The following is a 15,224-nucleotide window of genomic DNA, read 5'->3' as shown; positions in this document are numbered from 1 at the left end:
CTGGCCCTTCAGTTCAATTATTGTGATCTTTTTCGCTGAGGTGATGCTTTATTTTCTTGCCTTTGCTGGGGTCAAATATAGGAAGGGAGAAAATATAGAAGAGTCCAGCCTTGGCTTTTTCTCATTGGTGTCTTCCAGTGCAGTGTTTTATGTGTACAGCTGCATTAACAGTAAAGCCTTCTAAACAGAGGACTCTGCCCAGTCCTCAGGCCCCCAAAACAGGCTTTAATGGGATATTTGTTCACAACTCATTTGCAGAACATCCACGGGGGTTCCCTCCTATTGCTAGGAAATGTTGTATGAGGCACACAGGACATGTTCATCAGTTGAAGTTATTTTAGTTTAGGTTTGTTTCAAAATATTCTTATATAGCTTTTGTAAGCTTAACAATCCATATTACAGCTATGTATGCTGAAGCTAAACATAGTAGCCATTTGAAATTCTAATCTTCTCTTGTGTAGGAGGATTCAGTACTAATAATAGTAGCTCCCACATGATATAGATGTATTTCTGTAATTTCTGAAATAGAGATATGCTAGTAATGTTTGCAAATTTCTGTTAACTGTTTAGGAGAGGAAAAAAAAGCCTTTGCATTTGACATAGCATCAATCTTGCCACTGCTCCCAAAGAAAAAGTTGTTTTTCACTTTGCTACTTAGGACATCTTTTCAAAGGGAGCAGAACATTACCTTCCTGTGATAGTTCCCCAGAGGTGACAATAGCATGTTTTCAAAGGAATTATATTTGGGGAGGGGCTTATAGCAACCTCAGTGGCTAATTACGCCTTAATATAACTTTTTTCCTTACCCTTTCTCTGCAGGTCAGAGCAAAGGTGCAAGGACCTCCCAGTGCCTTGAGGGCCACTCTCTTACCTGGAGATCTCACAAACTTGAATGCGTTCAGGTCTCCATTGCTCTGTGCTTAATGCGTTCAGTACTCCTTTGTGAATTTGTATATTGCTACCTTCCAGAAACCAACACTTCACTCTCATGTTGCAGAACTAGAAGATGCTGAATGAAATCAGAGACTCCTGCAAGCAGGAGGGGAAGGCCGTGCAGTGGATTGTGTTCATTTAGTACTTCAGCATAAAGACTGATACGTACTCAGTACACAATGTGTATAGATATATGTACACGGATAGATATATAGGTAGGTAGGTATGTCATAATACTAAATAAAACAGGACTGAGGCAAAGGCCGAATCACCTATATATCATTTGTCCATAGCGAAGTCACCAAGGCTGCTGCAGCTTTCTCAGACATTGTCTAAGCCCAGTCTGAAAACAATGTGTGCCAGGGATTCTTTCTAGCAGACAGTTTGGCTGCTGTCCTTTGGAGAACATGCAGCTGTCCAAGACTAGACTGGTCACGCCATTTGGCCTCAGAACTACAAAATAAATATTATAACCCTTACTCTGCTACAGACTCTTTCTGGGATATTCAAGTTTGAAGCCTGAAAGTTAGAAGAGCCTAAAGAGTCTCATCCACCAAGAAAAAATATAGAATTTGGTATGAAAGTATAAAAATTAACTAACTGCTTTTTTTGTTATTTTTTCAGGTAATTGAAATGGCTTAAGTTCAGATTGGTTAGTTCATAAATGGACCATAGTCAAGTAGAAGATATTTAATGCTCATTATGCTGTGTGCATCCAGTCTTCACTACCATCTTTCTCCTATTCCAACTCCTAGCACCAGGCTTAACATTTCACCTGGAAAATCTCACTTAATGAGGATTCATCATCAACAGAATGTCAGCACTTTGATTTTCAAAACATTTGGCATCCCCATTTATGATCCCATCAGGATTCCCTGGGTGTTGAGCTGGGGTGCTGTTTCAGAAGGACTGCCTATGTGGAAGAACAGAGGTACAGGCCTTTAGGGCAGCCAGAAACAGGTCAGCTTCTAAATAAGAAGAACATCAAATAAGCAGGAAACAGACTTGTTAGTAAGTATCTTCAAATGGCTTTATGGAAGAAATGAAAAATTTCAAAGGCTTTTTCCACATGGGAATAAATACAATGTGTACAAAAAATTTCCTTGCTGGCCTACATGACATTGATTCCACAGGGGAAAACCAGTAAAAAAATAAAGCTATAACCATGGTTAAAAAATACAATTTACCATCATTACTCTTGCCTTAATTCTCTACTTTTATTACACTAAGGTACCTACCTGATTAAAATGAAAAAAAGAAAGCAAAACTCATCCTTTTTCTGATTTAAACCACTGTGTTTTATAAACTTTTGATATACAAAATCAGCAAATTTCACACCTTCATAATATATTGATTGCCTCAGAAAGAACATTTTAACAAGAAACATTTAGAGATGTCCTTGAAGGGGCAGAACAGAACCAATGCTAAAGTGCAGTCATTTGGTAGCTCACATCCAGTGGGTGACAGGCAGAACCTGCTGCTTTCAGCCTTCAGGCATCACATCAAGCTGGACAAACCACAGGGAATGTTATTACCCAGACTTGATGCAGTACTTAATCCCTTTTCTGAACGTGGAGATAACAGTTGATGTAATCTCTCATGAAATAAGCTAAATTACTGTTCTGTGAGCAGGGTATGCTACAAACAATTCTATCTATTTTGTCTTTAAATGATGAAGCAAGGAAACAGTGTTGTACAAGAGTTAATACTTATTATCTTCTGCAACAGGACTTAATAACTATGAAAATATGATCTACTACTGAACTCAACCTCCATTTTATTCATTCTACTCTTCATTAAAAAGACATGATTTTCATTTTGCAACACCAAATTTCTTTGACACTAAATTCTCTCTAAACTGGTATTTTGACACCACCCAATCTGAGTTTAAAGCATAGATGCGTTAGTGCATATATAAATATTTACCAGAATATAGAATCTGTTTATGTTGACCTGTCTTGTGAGGGAAGCCCACTTGTAACTGTAAAAAACCATTTTGTTGTTCCAGCACTTAATACAGAGCTGCCTGACACTCTGATAGTAAAAGCTGTAGAACTTCATGCTGTTGCAAGGTTAGGATTTTTTTTTTAATATTCTGCTTATTATCAATAGAACCAAATGTTTTTCATTCTCTATGAACTGAAGATATGAGATATCCTAATACAAGACATTTCTATTCCAAATGCTCCTTACATTTTTTTCCCAGTTCTTTAAGATGCTGTGGACCATTTCCTGCCTGCATGTTAGGCTCATGGCTTCTGTGCATCTTTCCCCTGTGCAGTGCTGTAGAAATGTCACAATTTGGGGCTAATTGCTCCAAAAGAATTCTAGAAGCCATCTGCTTGGCACGGTGCAAATGTTTGAGTCCTTGGCCCTTGGGTAGTCCATGTGGAGGCATTCACCTAAAACCACGAAGCACCTGAATCTCAACAGAGGCCAGAAGCCTTCTCTCCTCTTCACTGCAGGGTTTCAGGTCTATTTTCTCGGCATCTGATCTAGGCAAGACTACCAGTTTCTCAGGCCTGTTGTAAGATATCATCCAGAAAGAACAGAGCAAGCTCACTCTCACCAAACACGTGTCTCTTATCTGTGCCTTAGTATCACCTGAAGTGCTCAGGTTTCAACCCTTTCTGATGAAAATTTGACCTGCCAGGTGCTTCAGACTCTTAACGTTATGACAAAAACTCTGTCTCTCTTACTTGCCTTAGAAAATTCAGTATAACAGAGCTTTAGAATAACTTTCAAGGTTCCTAGAATATTCTGGACTTTGCAAGATTTTGTGTAGCTGAAATTTTGTGACTAATCTTTTCAATCTTTCATTTTTAATGAGGTAATTTTAAGCCATCTCTCATATTTTATCTTCTCAGCAAAAGGCTGAGTGAAGGCTGGAGAAGCAGAGGTTGTCAGTGGTATCTGAGTGAAGGCTGGAGAAGCAGAGGTTCTGGTGAGCATGGCCCTGGGGTTGGTCTCAGTATGTCACAATGTGAGGTTACCTGCAGCAGTACTGCTTCTTCTAAGACTGTCACTGCCTCCTTGGTCTTCCAGAGGACAGACTTTGACCTGTTTAGGAACCTTGTTAACAGAGTCTCTTGGAGGGCAGAGCTGAAGGGCAAGTGAGTCCAGGAAGTTTGGACATTCTTCAAGAAGGAAATCCTGAAAGCACAGTAGCAGACTGTCCTCATGACTGCCAAAAGATGTAACACTGGGGAAGAAGGCTGGCCTGGCTGAACAGAGAGCCTTGGTTGGAACTCTAGGCAGGGGGAAAGAAATAGAGGTTATGACCTTTAGGAGAAGGGTAGACAACTCCAAAGGACTACAAGGATATCATGAGGTTATTCAGGGAGAGGATGAAGGGCCAAAGGCCAGCTAGAACTGGCTACTACTGTAAAGAACAACAAATGTTTCTGTAAATACATAAACAACAAATCAAGGCCTAAGGAGAATCTTCATTATTTACTGATGTAAAGGGAAACATAGTGAGAGAGAATGAAGAAAAAGTTGAGGTACTTAATGCTTTCTTTGCCTCAATCTTTAATAATAAGACCAGTTGTCCTCAAGGTATCCAGTTCTCTGAGCTGGAAGACAGGAAAGAGGAGCATAAAAAAACCCCTAAAATCCAAGGTAAAAAGGTCAGTGACCTGCTAGACCTCACACAAAGACAAGTTTATGGACCTGGATGGGATCCACCTGAGGGTACTGAAGGAGATGATGAAAGTGCTCATTAAGGTGCATTTTATCAGAACTGGAGGCCTCAGTTGGATGGAGGTTCATAAATGTGATGCCAATCTGCAACAAGGGCTGGATGGTAAGTCTGGGAAACTGCAGGCTGTCAGCCTGACCTCAGTGCTGGGAAAGATTACGGGACAGATTATCTTGAGGGTGATGGCATGATACATGCAGGAAACCCAGGTGATCAGGCCAGCCAGCACTGAGCAGGCCCTGCCTGACCAGCCTGATCTCTTTCTATAACAAAGTAACCCACTTTGTGGATAAAGGAGAGGCTGTTGATGTTGTTCTACCTGGACATCAGTAGACCTTGACAGCATTTCCCACAGCCTTCACCTGGAGAAACCAGCTGCTTGTGACTTGGATGGATGTACAATTCACTGGGTTAAAAACTGTCTGGATGACCTGCCATGGGTTGGGGGGTAGAGTGGAAAAGCTGGAAAGCTGCCCAGCAGAAAAGGACCTGGGGGCGCTGCTGACAGCAGCTGAACATGAGCCAGGCTGTGCCCAGGTGGCCAAGAAGGCCAATGGCATCCTGGCCTGGATCAGCCATGGTGTGGGCAGCAGGGCCAGGGCAGGGATTGTCCCCTGTACTGGGCACTGCTGAGGCCACAGCTCCAGTGCTGTGTCCTCAGTGCAAGAAATGTGTCCAGCACATGTGTCCAGTGCTGGGCCTCAGTGCAAGAAAGACACTGAGGAGCTGATGCTCGTCCACAACAGGGCAACTGAGTTGTTGAGGGGTGGAGCACAAGTCCCATCACTGGAAGGAGTATGCACTGGTTTAAATTGGTAGCAGATTATTAATCCCCTGTCTGCTTTTTTGGGCCAAGAGTGCCTCAGGTTCCATGTATCTTATTGACAGTAGCAGGACAGTGTATGTGTCAAATTCAAACTTGTTTGACGTGTTATTAAGAAAGGTTAAAGCCACAAATACATTCTGCTTTTTGATTCTTCAGGAAATTGAGAAAAAATTCCCTGCAGCTGCAATAAATGTTTCTATTTGAGCTGTAAACTAAAATGAGGACACTTTCCTTTTAATGTCCACTTCCAGAGTATGTATTCAGACTTTGGCCTATTTACCCAAAAACTTGTTAAAAATCTCCAATACCATGAGCTTTATAAAATGCTATCAGGGCATTCCCTCATTCCCACTCCCCAAAGAGCAAAATTCAAAGACCAGAACAAAATACCTGAAGGAGAAGAATGCAGACTCAGCTGTTTTGTTTGTCTGCTCTGACAGGCCCTACACTAGAAAGCTGTTTTGTTTTCCAAATTTCCTTTGATTCAGATATTCATGCACAGGTATCTTCAGTGGGAGAGGCAGGTAGCTTGTGATGATATCCTCTAGTCTATACGTTGACTGAGATGGTGTACTTCATCTGCCCCTAGTCAGGAGGTAGAGATCACAATGCAGGCTCATTTTTATTTGATAGCATTTCCAGCTATTTCTTTCACCACTGATTTTCCTCAGCCATAAAAAGACCTGGTAACATGATAAGCATCTGAAGAACAAGAGGTAGAAAACTCATGTGTTGAGGTGAAGACAGTTTGATAGGAAAAAAGAAAGCTGTGAATGCAAGCAAAGCAAAACAAAGAACAAGGCATTTGTTCACCACTTCCCATAAGCATGCAGGTGTTCAGCCACCCCCAGAAAAGCACAGCTCTATCCCATGTAACAGTGACTTGTGAACACAAATGCCACCACTCCAAAGGTTCTTCCTTCTTTCCTCAGCTTTATTGTGGAGCACGATGCTGTGTGGAAAGGGATCTCTCTGTGGTCAGCCAGGGTCATCTGCCCCTGGATGTGTCTTCTGCCAGCTTCCTGTGCCCCTCCTCACTGGAAGGTGGAGTGAGGAGCAGAAAAGGCCTTGGTGCTGTGTAAGCCCTGCTTGACAATGGCTAAAACACTTTTCATAAAAAATTCAAAACATAGTCCCATGATAGCTACTATGAAGAAAACTATCTCAGCCAAACCCAGCACACTGCTTTAGCCTGGGTTGTGGTAATGGAGCATGTTTAAAGGGTGATGACAAGGTATTGTTAGAAAGAAGTGGAATTTTCCTAGCTTATCAAATATTCAGTTGGGTCCAAGCACATAGGCAAGTGATGGCATTCTGTTGCTGAATAGCAATGTCAGTGGGAGAGGTGGAATGCCTCCCAGGAAGAGCTGCTGCTTAGCTGTAGTCCTAGCTTGTACTCTCAATATACCATGTTTTACTATGTTCACACACTTAGAGCAGACTCAAACCTGTAAGAAACCTGTTGCCAAAACCACCATGTAGACAGTTCCACAGTCTGCTCTGTAGTTATTACTGGTATTTCAGTCCTGGAAAGTTTCCGTTTTCTTACCTGCACTAACAATTGTAAAACTCTTCACCAGCATAGCACTGGTGAAACAAATGTGTGTTTTACTAAACAGACAAATATTCAGGGTAAAATGTATGATGGAACAAGGGGTCATGTTAATGAAAGAGAAGACATACCAGCTTTCATTAAAGAATTAACTTCATAACACTTTTCAGATTGAAAAGGATTTATTTTATCACAAGCATTATGCTTATGTTTGTTTGGTAATTTTGCTTCAGAAAAATTATTTTTTTCAGTAGAGATCACATGAAAGGTCTGATGCATTTTCCAACAAGTGTTTGAGACAAAACTGAGCTACTTAATAAGAGATAATTATATACATCAATCCAGATTAATATAATTTGATTACTTCATCCAGAGAAATAATGCAAAAATTAAAACAGTTCATTTCAATTTTCTCTATAATTGGTAACAACGTCTTGCTTACTTATATGATCCAGCAACTATTTTCTTCAATAACTTAGATTTATTGAAACTGAGACTTACTGAAAATATGTACACTTGCAGCAAACTTAGGAGGACTGATTCTTCACTGACTCAAACAAGCATAAATCAGAAGTAACTGTGTTGAGATCAATGGATCAATGGACTTTAAATAATAGTAGGCCAGTATAAAGACTTCCTGCCTGTCAGGTCTCATATTGTCTCATATAGGTCTCACAGCAACCCTAGTGCTCAAATAATGTAGAACTCCGGCTGTGTCATGTGTATGTCCTTTATCTCAGTTCAGCCATCAGAGAGAGTGTTATGTTTTTCAGAGACTGAAAGGGCAGTTGAACTGTCTGGGTTTTAACAAATCAAAACCATACACAGATTTAAAAGATATTTTTATTTAATAAAATTCAATCACAGTTATCACCTGGACCTGTTTAAATGGAAATGCTCCTATAATACCTATTTGTATTCTGTTTGCCCAATCCTCTGAATCCAAGGTATTCCTGAACATCTAAATGAAGGAACAAAAGGCTAAATCCCACACTAAACAAGAGTATACCATGTGTTCTAACTTTTTACGGCTTTCTGGCACATGCCTTCTAGTATCAACCCAATCCTTTTAAGTTCAGTTTTAAGCAACTGCTCTTCTCTCCTCGTCTGACCTTCCACAGAATCCCCGAAGTCTAGCTGTTTTTTATGATTGCATACGACTCTTCTTAACCTACTTGCTTTGCTTTTGCCTTCTCTGTAAAAAGCAAAAATACTTGCTTATTTTATAAAGCACTAAAAAGTCTGTGAATTGTTTTTCTATATGCTACAGCTGGGAGCAAGAGGATGAGATTAGATATGTGTCCACATTTGCAGGGGTGTTAAATCAAATTCCATCCCCATCTGGTCTGATGCAGACTATGGATTTATTAATTTGGTGATTTTATTTCCTCCTTTAAAACAAAACAAAGAGCTTGTGTTCAGACCCTGGATTATCTTTCTCTGTTTACTGGTAATGTTTCTCTTTCTCTCTCGTCTTAAAGTTCAGATGCTAGGTATTACTTTTGGAGTGATCCCTTTATTAGGTATGTCTTAGTTTTTCTTTATATATCATTAAAAATAAATACTTCCAAAAATAAAAATGTCTGGAAACAAGAACAATGAAAGAAGTGTTTTGACTGAATCAACTGACAACCAGAATGAAGTATTTACGGTGTCAGTTGTCACTGGTACTGCAATCAGTCTATTCTTGAATGATGTCAGAAAGATTAAAGGTTTAAGTCTTGGTAGGAGATAGTTCCATTGCAGCAGAGTTGCAATCTTGCAATGTAAAGAGATTATTTTCTACTTCTCAGGTAGTGTTTACTGCATTTCTTGATTATTTCTTCTGTTACTTCTAAGGAACCATATGAAAAATTCTGACCTTTTTAGCACATGGCTTCAGTTTTCCTTATCACCTTCAGACTAAGTGGTGATCTGCACTTTTCTGAATGTAACCACTGAAGTTTAGAGCAGATATGATTTCTGAGAATTAACGATAATATTAAATCCTTGTTGATACATGATACCTTCATACCTTGTTGACACACTTATAATCAGTTGCAGATATAGTAATACAAATTAGATATCCTATATTGCATACCAATCACAGGTGATTCAATTCTTAAAAAATTAATACATTTGTAGTTTTTTGTCTCACACCAAAAAATTATGTTGCAAGATGACCACCTAAACTCTAAGAAAATTGTCCTCCATGTAAAAGAATTAATGAAATTTTTAAAAAAAATCAGCTAAAATTTTAGAGACAACTCAGTATAATCAAGGTACAATTCAGTATAGTTCAATATAATCTAGTACCATCAGTACTAGACAAACAAGGATTTTTGACAAACAAACTGCAGTTTTGGCTATGGTTAGAGAGAAAGCTGCCTTTTGGGTAGACAAGTTAATCGCAATCACGGGAAACCATACTGGGAATAAAGTGGTCACTCTCTATTCTGCTGCTCAGAAGGTAAGTTATCAGGATGAAAATAGATATGAAATAGGAGTAGAGTACTGTGGAATGAATGAAAGGAATCCAAAACAGCATTGATAGAAAGCAGCTTGGGAGCTACTTTCTCAGAGCTTGCCAGAGTCTCCCATGATAATGATGTCCCATTTAGCCTGTTTCTCTAGAGTGTCGCAGGACCTAAAGTTAAGCATGCTACATTTTTTCTCAGAAGAAGAAAAGAAACTTTAGTACTTGCAAATGGTGCCTTTTTTTGAACACCAAAATGTCTAGTCAAAGCATATAGTTTGCACTTTGTGAGCTGGTTATATTAATTCCCTCCTCTCTGTTCCCCTCACCTTCCCCAGCCCTGAATTTTAGTAAAATTTCCTCACGAGAAAGAAAATTCTCCTAGAACTGCATACAGTATTAATAAAGACAGCTTATCTAGTTACTTGAGGACTGTTTGAAGCAGGATTCTGATTTGTAAAGCATCAACTTTATTTGCTGATGTTGGTAGGTTACAATCTCTGTCATTCTTTATAAAATTGTCTGCAATTCTAATTCTAGTGCTGCAAAGGATGGTAAACTATAGTTTGTAATAATTTTTTTTGCAGTTAAATGATGTAAATCCTTAAACAGATTAATTTAAAAAGAATAAATTCTGGCATTATTCCAATTCCAGGAAGTTTCCTTTATCGATATGAAGACTTGATGGAGTGTATGAATACAAGATACAACCCCATCTTTTGCATGATGTGCATTAGTATCTGGACATATAGCTGACCATCAGCATTGGGACAGGTTTTCAATGCTAGAATAAACAACTGGGGGGAGGGTTGGTTTGTTTTCAGATTTGGTTTCTTTTCCCTAGTTGGAACCAGAGCTCATATTATAGACCTTCTACTGCATTAGAAACCTAGAATAGCCTTTCTTCAGGCTAGCTATAGGCTTTAACTTAATATTTATTTCCCTCATCAAAGAGAGAAGAGATTGCCTCTTCCCTCAGGAAAAGAAAAAATCATGAGTTTAAATCCTAAATCTCTTTATTCTTGGGTAGTTTATTGAATACTCTCTGCAAGTTCTGGGAAGTCAGAGATTACACCCTGGGGTGATGATGCTGAACTTTGGGTACAGCTTGTAGAAGTCAAGAGGCTGCAGCACATGTCACATCTCCAGAGTAACATGATATCTCTCAATCGAGCTGACCTGAAGCCTGGTGTAAACAAGGTGACAAGGTAATAGCCTGCAGCTTCCAGTCCAGCAGTTAGAAGCCTGATCCTGTTCTGTTGAATAACTCTTACATTGTGTTTACTCATGATCCCAGTCAAATCTTGGAGTAGCCTGCTTGCATCTGTACAAATTTACTCATGCTGGTCCTCCTGTCTTCACTACTGTCCCAAATTTTAAAGTCATATTTTTGTCTTGGTCTGCAGTGCAGAGTTCAAACAGCAGAATCTGTCTTCTTGACTTCCCTCCAGGTCCCATGTTTAAACCTGACTACCTTTGTTTTCTACATTTTTTAATCTAATCTGCTAGACTATAGCATGCTGAAACATTGACTTTTAGTTTTTGAAGTACATCAGTGATGATTTTTAATCATGATGTTTCTAATATTGGTGTTGATAATTTAACTTCACAAGCTTTATGGTGTTTTCTGTGTATGAAACAAGCTAACCACACATAGAATCTGTTCCTCCTCAGGTAGTTGTGTCAGTATAGTGATCAATTCAGGGAACTCTGTCACTTTATTTCATATAGGAGGTTAAGGAAACAACAGAAGCTTAACTTGAGCAAATGTTACGGCATGTATGTTGTCAGAAAAATGTGCATGTTATATCAGAAAAACTCTTAATATTTTTATAAAATTAAAATTTTAAATTTAAGATTTTAAATTTAAAAATGTATCATTTAAATGTTTGCCAAGGCTCTGAAAAATATACTTTCTCTGAATATCAGTAAAATTGAAAGACTGTTTCCTTGTTTTGATTCTAAGTGCTGTTGGACATGAAGTAGGAGGAGAAATTAGGGATATCCTATGTTGTGGCTGAAACTGCACAATTGACCCTTCCTAGCTGTTTTATCTTAAATTCATCCCTCTGAATGTAGTACTCTGTTTCAAGTTCCTTTATTGCTGTTGGAGGACAGAAAATTATTGACACATATTTGGAAAATACAATTTTATTATTTTTTTTAATAATTTAAATCACAAACCCGTTCATAGTTATTAAAAAGCAAACAGATATTTTAAAGTCAGTGTCTTAAAACTGAAATACATACTTGCCCAAATTCCTTTCCATTATATAGCTGTTTCTGATAGAAACTAGGTTTCATGCAAGTGGATTTTTCAGTATCAGCACTCAGCAGTAGATAATATATGTTTCAATGGTAAATCAATGATAATGTCAATGCTTTGTTCATAGTTCTCTAGATTCATGCATGAAGAAGAAAGATAATGACTTGGGAAATGTTTTGAACATGAGTTCACCATTTCTTGTTCATTCATATTAATTTGGAATCTACTTTAATGATACAGTCAGTTACAGTGCAGGTTAATATACTTAACCTGAAAAGATCTCTTGAGATGCTTGAGAAAGTAAAGAAGCAGTTATTTTCTATCTGCTATAACATCATTCAAACTAATTTCAGACCGCAGATGATCTTCACCTCTATCTTTTTTTCCTGAATGGTGCATGCTTATTCTGATCTGAATTTCTGCAGCAAGTTTGTCTTTAAAAGAAAAAAAACCAAAACAAACTCCTCAAAAGATAACACCCTATTCTCTCTCCTTTTGTGAATGGCCTCCATTTGAAATTTACTAAACATAGCAGTTCATGGGATTCCATCTGTTATACCTTTTTGTTAACAATTTTGGTGCAGTTTTCAAAAGCTCTTACCAATGTTTTATTCCTATTCCATGGATCCTTCCATTGGCTTTAGACATCAGGTGTGAACATGAAGAATTTCTGCTGTCCCACTTTTTGGTCCTCTTCCTGAAACAAGTTCCCAAGAGCTTTGAGATTAAAGCCTTGCATGGGAACCACAAGTTTAAATGGAAAATATCACTATGGTTCTAATGGGCTAATCCTCTAAAATCAAAGAACAGGTATTCAGGTACTTTTGTGTAAAATTTAGATCTTCACAACTTTTGCTTTCTTCTAGAGTAAATCCCTTTCTTACATCTGTTTCTGTCCATCCCCCTGTCCCAGTCCTTCCAAGGGGCCCAAATGTCTTCAGCTTTTTAACTACCCAATGGCTTCATTATTATCTCACCCAATATCCACCCTTCTCAACTAATTACAGTATGGCTGAAATCTGCTGTCTATACATCACTGGGTGTACTTCTGAATAGGATCCTTAAAGTTCCTGAGCTCAAAAGAATTAGGGGTAAACCCAATCTCCCTGCATTCAGTTCCACTTTATTAATCTGATTCTGCTTGGAGAAAGCACCTGACATGGGATGATCATAGTTCAAATCCTCTCTCTCCTTCTGAAAGAGAAAACTTTTAATTACAGATTTCTTGTTTTAGAGACATTCCATACAATCAATAGTGATTGAATCAGAAGGATCATATTTATCTGCTATGGAACCTGCTCAATTTTGCCCAAACCAAATCTCATGGGAATTCTGCTAGCCTTCACACTCATTCAGCTTTTTTTTTCTTGCCCTGAAGATCAGTTTTTACTCAACCTTGATAAGAATTGGCCTCCCTGGGATAAGAAAGGGAAATGGAAAACTGCATGATTTATGCTTGGGTTGAAAAGGTTTTTGTACAATGGGAGGGTTTGAAACCTTAATCTTTCATCTTTTTCTTCCAAGGGTTCTCATGTTTAAGTCATTCCCCAAGCAAAGGAATCTGCTTTTCCTGCCTGGGTTCTATCATTGGTCTAAGAAATGGGTGGCAGGGTTAAAATACTTTTAGAATTGTTAACACGCTGTATAGTTAAATTACTGTAACTAAATGCCAGACACCACCCAGATTTACCTTTAGGGCTATTGTAACTGCTATCTGACTCCTCCCTAAACAAAAAAAAAATACCCAAACAAACATTAATATAGGTTTAAAAATAGACACTGAACTTCACATCTGACACATGGGAGAAAATCAGTAATAAACTACTAAAAGCTCAATTACTCTTACTGAATTGTGATTATTATATCTTTTTGTCTTTCAGTTTTCTGGCCAAGAATACCACAAACATAAAATTAGCTTTTCAGATTACCCCTCTGTAACTACATTATGTACTAAAAAAATGACTGACCAGAATGCCATTTGAATCAGTATGTGTTAAGAATACAAATCATAGGAGAATATATTTATTGTATCAGAATATATGAAGTTCTTAATTTGAAATTGTCACAGCTGTATCTATGATGTTTCAATATCAAGAAAATTAGAAGACATAAAGCAGTTAACTATACAGAAGTCTGGCAGCTGGAAAAACATATTAATGCATTGCTTAGCAAAAAAAAAGTACAATTCCAGTGGTTCCTTTTCCTCCATAGAGGTCATTATCTTTAAAGCTTGTCCCTCAGACCTCAGAGACCTCAGATAATATTTTACAGAGAAGCTGAATAGAAATTAAAAGGTGGTGTTGTTGTTGTTGTTTTCTTTTCTGAGATTTTTTCTTTTGTGTGTGGTTTTTGGGTGGTTTTGTATTTTGTTTTGTTTTGGTTTTTTTGTTTTATTTTTTTTGTTTGTTTTGTGTTTTTCTGCAGAGTGCTTGCAAATCCTTAGATCTTATTTTTGCAGAATTTTGGCCAGACATAGCAGTCCTATTAAACATGAACTACAGATTAGGTAAACCAAGGCAACTAATAGCTATTTGCTCCTCTGCTTGTGTGAGTTGTTCCTAGTCTTTCAGAAGATCTCCATCTTTAATCAATGTTGATGTAGCAGAAATATAAACATTAATGGACTGTTTTTCATCAGATTAATGAGCAATGAGGTCTAGACTTCTTGTACTTATTTTCTTCTTTGCACTCATAGTGGATGGCATAATGGTGTTGAATGACTGCATTTTTCTTAATAGAAAAAGGATGTTAATAGAACAGGTATTATGCATGTTCTTTCTCTCTCTTATTTTTCTTTTTTTTTTTTAAGTACTTTCCTTCTGCCTAAAGCATAACCATGGTCTGTCTGTGTTAGTGACATGATATTAATTTTTTGTTCTAGTATAGTCTTTGTTTTAACAAAAATGCAAATTGTTCCTTTTCCATCTAGTCTCCACTCTTTGACAGTAATATTTCTGTCAGGCTAAAGAGCAAATTCCCTTTCTCTCACCTGTGAGCTGACATCTGACATTTTGGCAGTAACAGAAGATATCTATTTTACCATTATATTTGCATCTGAAAATAGGAGACTTAGGCACATGCTGGGGCACAAACACAACATACAAGAGGATCCCGTGACTTTATGGATTCAGTTATTGATTCTTAGGTAGTAATGATGTGATTGTGTATACTGTCATCTGCCAGCTCTTCTGGTACACCTACTTTAAAATTATAACAATTTTCTATAAGGAACTGTGAAAAAACTTTTCAAAGATCAAACTTTACTTTTATAGCGATTATGATGCATGTTCCCTACAAATGTAGTCTCTGCAGAAATGTGATGGTCACCCCACATATCAAGAATGTCCTATCTCAGTGTGAAGTTTCTATGTCATAGAAGAAGAAAATATATTCCAGCAGTGTGTTAACACTGGGAACTAGTATCTCTCATGCAAAACAATTGTTATATCTACATCTGAAAATAAGTCTTCAATAAAGCTGCTGAGAAACTAG

General features: G+C 37.9%; 1 long non-coding RNA gene across 1 annotated transcript in view; it reads left to right on the top strand.

The window, feature by feature from the left end:
- LOC135290861 (uncharacterized) overlaps positions 1–1,773 on the top strand; it is a 119,947-nt gene extending 118,174 nt beyond the window's left edge. The window contains exons 2-4 of the long non-coding RNA XR_010353686.1: positions 820–902; positions 998–1,148; positions 1,558–1,773. This is a non-coding gene — a long non-coding RNA (uncharacterized LOC135290861). The remainder of the gene's footprint in view (positions 1–819; positions 903–997; positions 1,149–1,557) is intronic.
- Positions 1,774–15,224: the final 13,451 nt, after the last annotated feature.

This window comes from Passer domesticus, chromosome Z, assembly GCF_036417665.1.
Source record: "Passer domesticus isolate bPasDom1 chromosome Z, bPasDom1.hap1, whole genome shotgun sequence".
In the NCBI taxonomy this organism is placed as follows: Eukaryota; Metazoa; Chordata; class Aves; order Passeriformes; family Passeridae; genus Passer; species Passer domesticus.
This window is presented reverse-complemented; position numbering and strand designations above follow the sequence as displayed.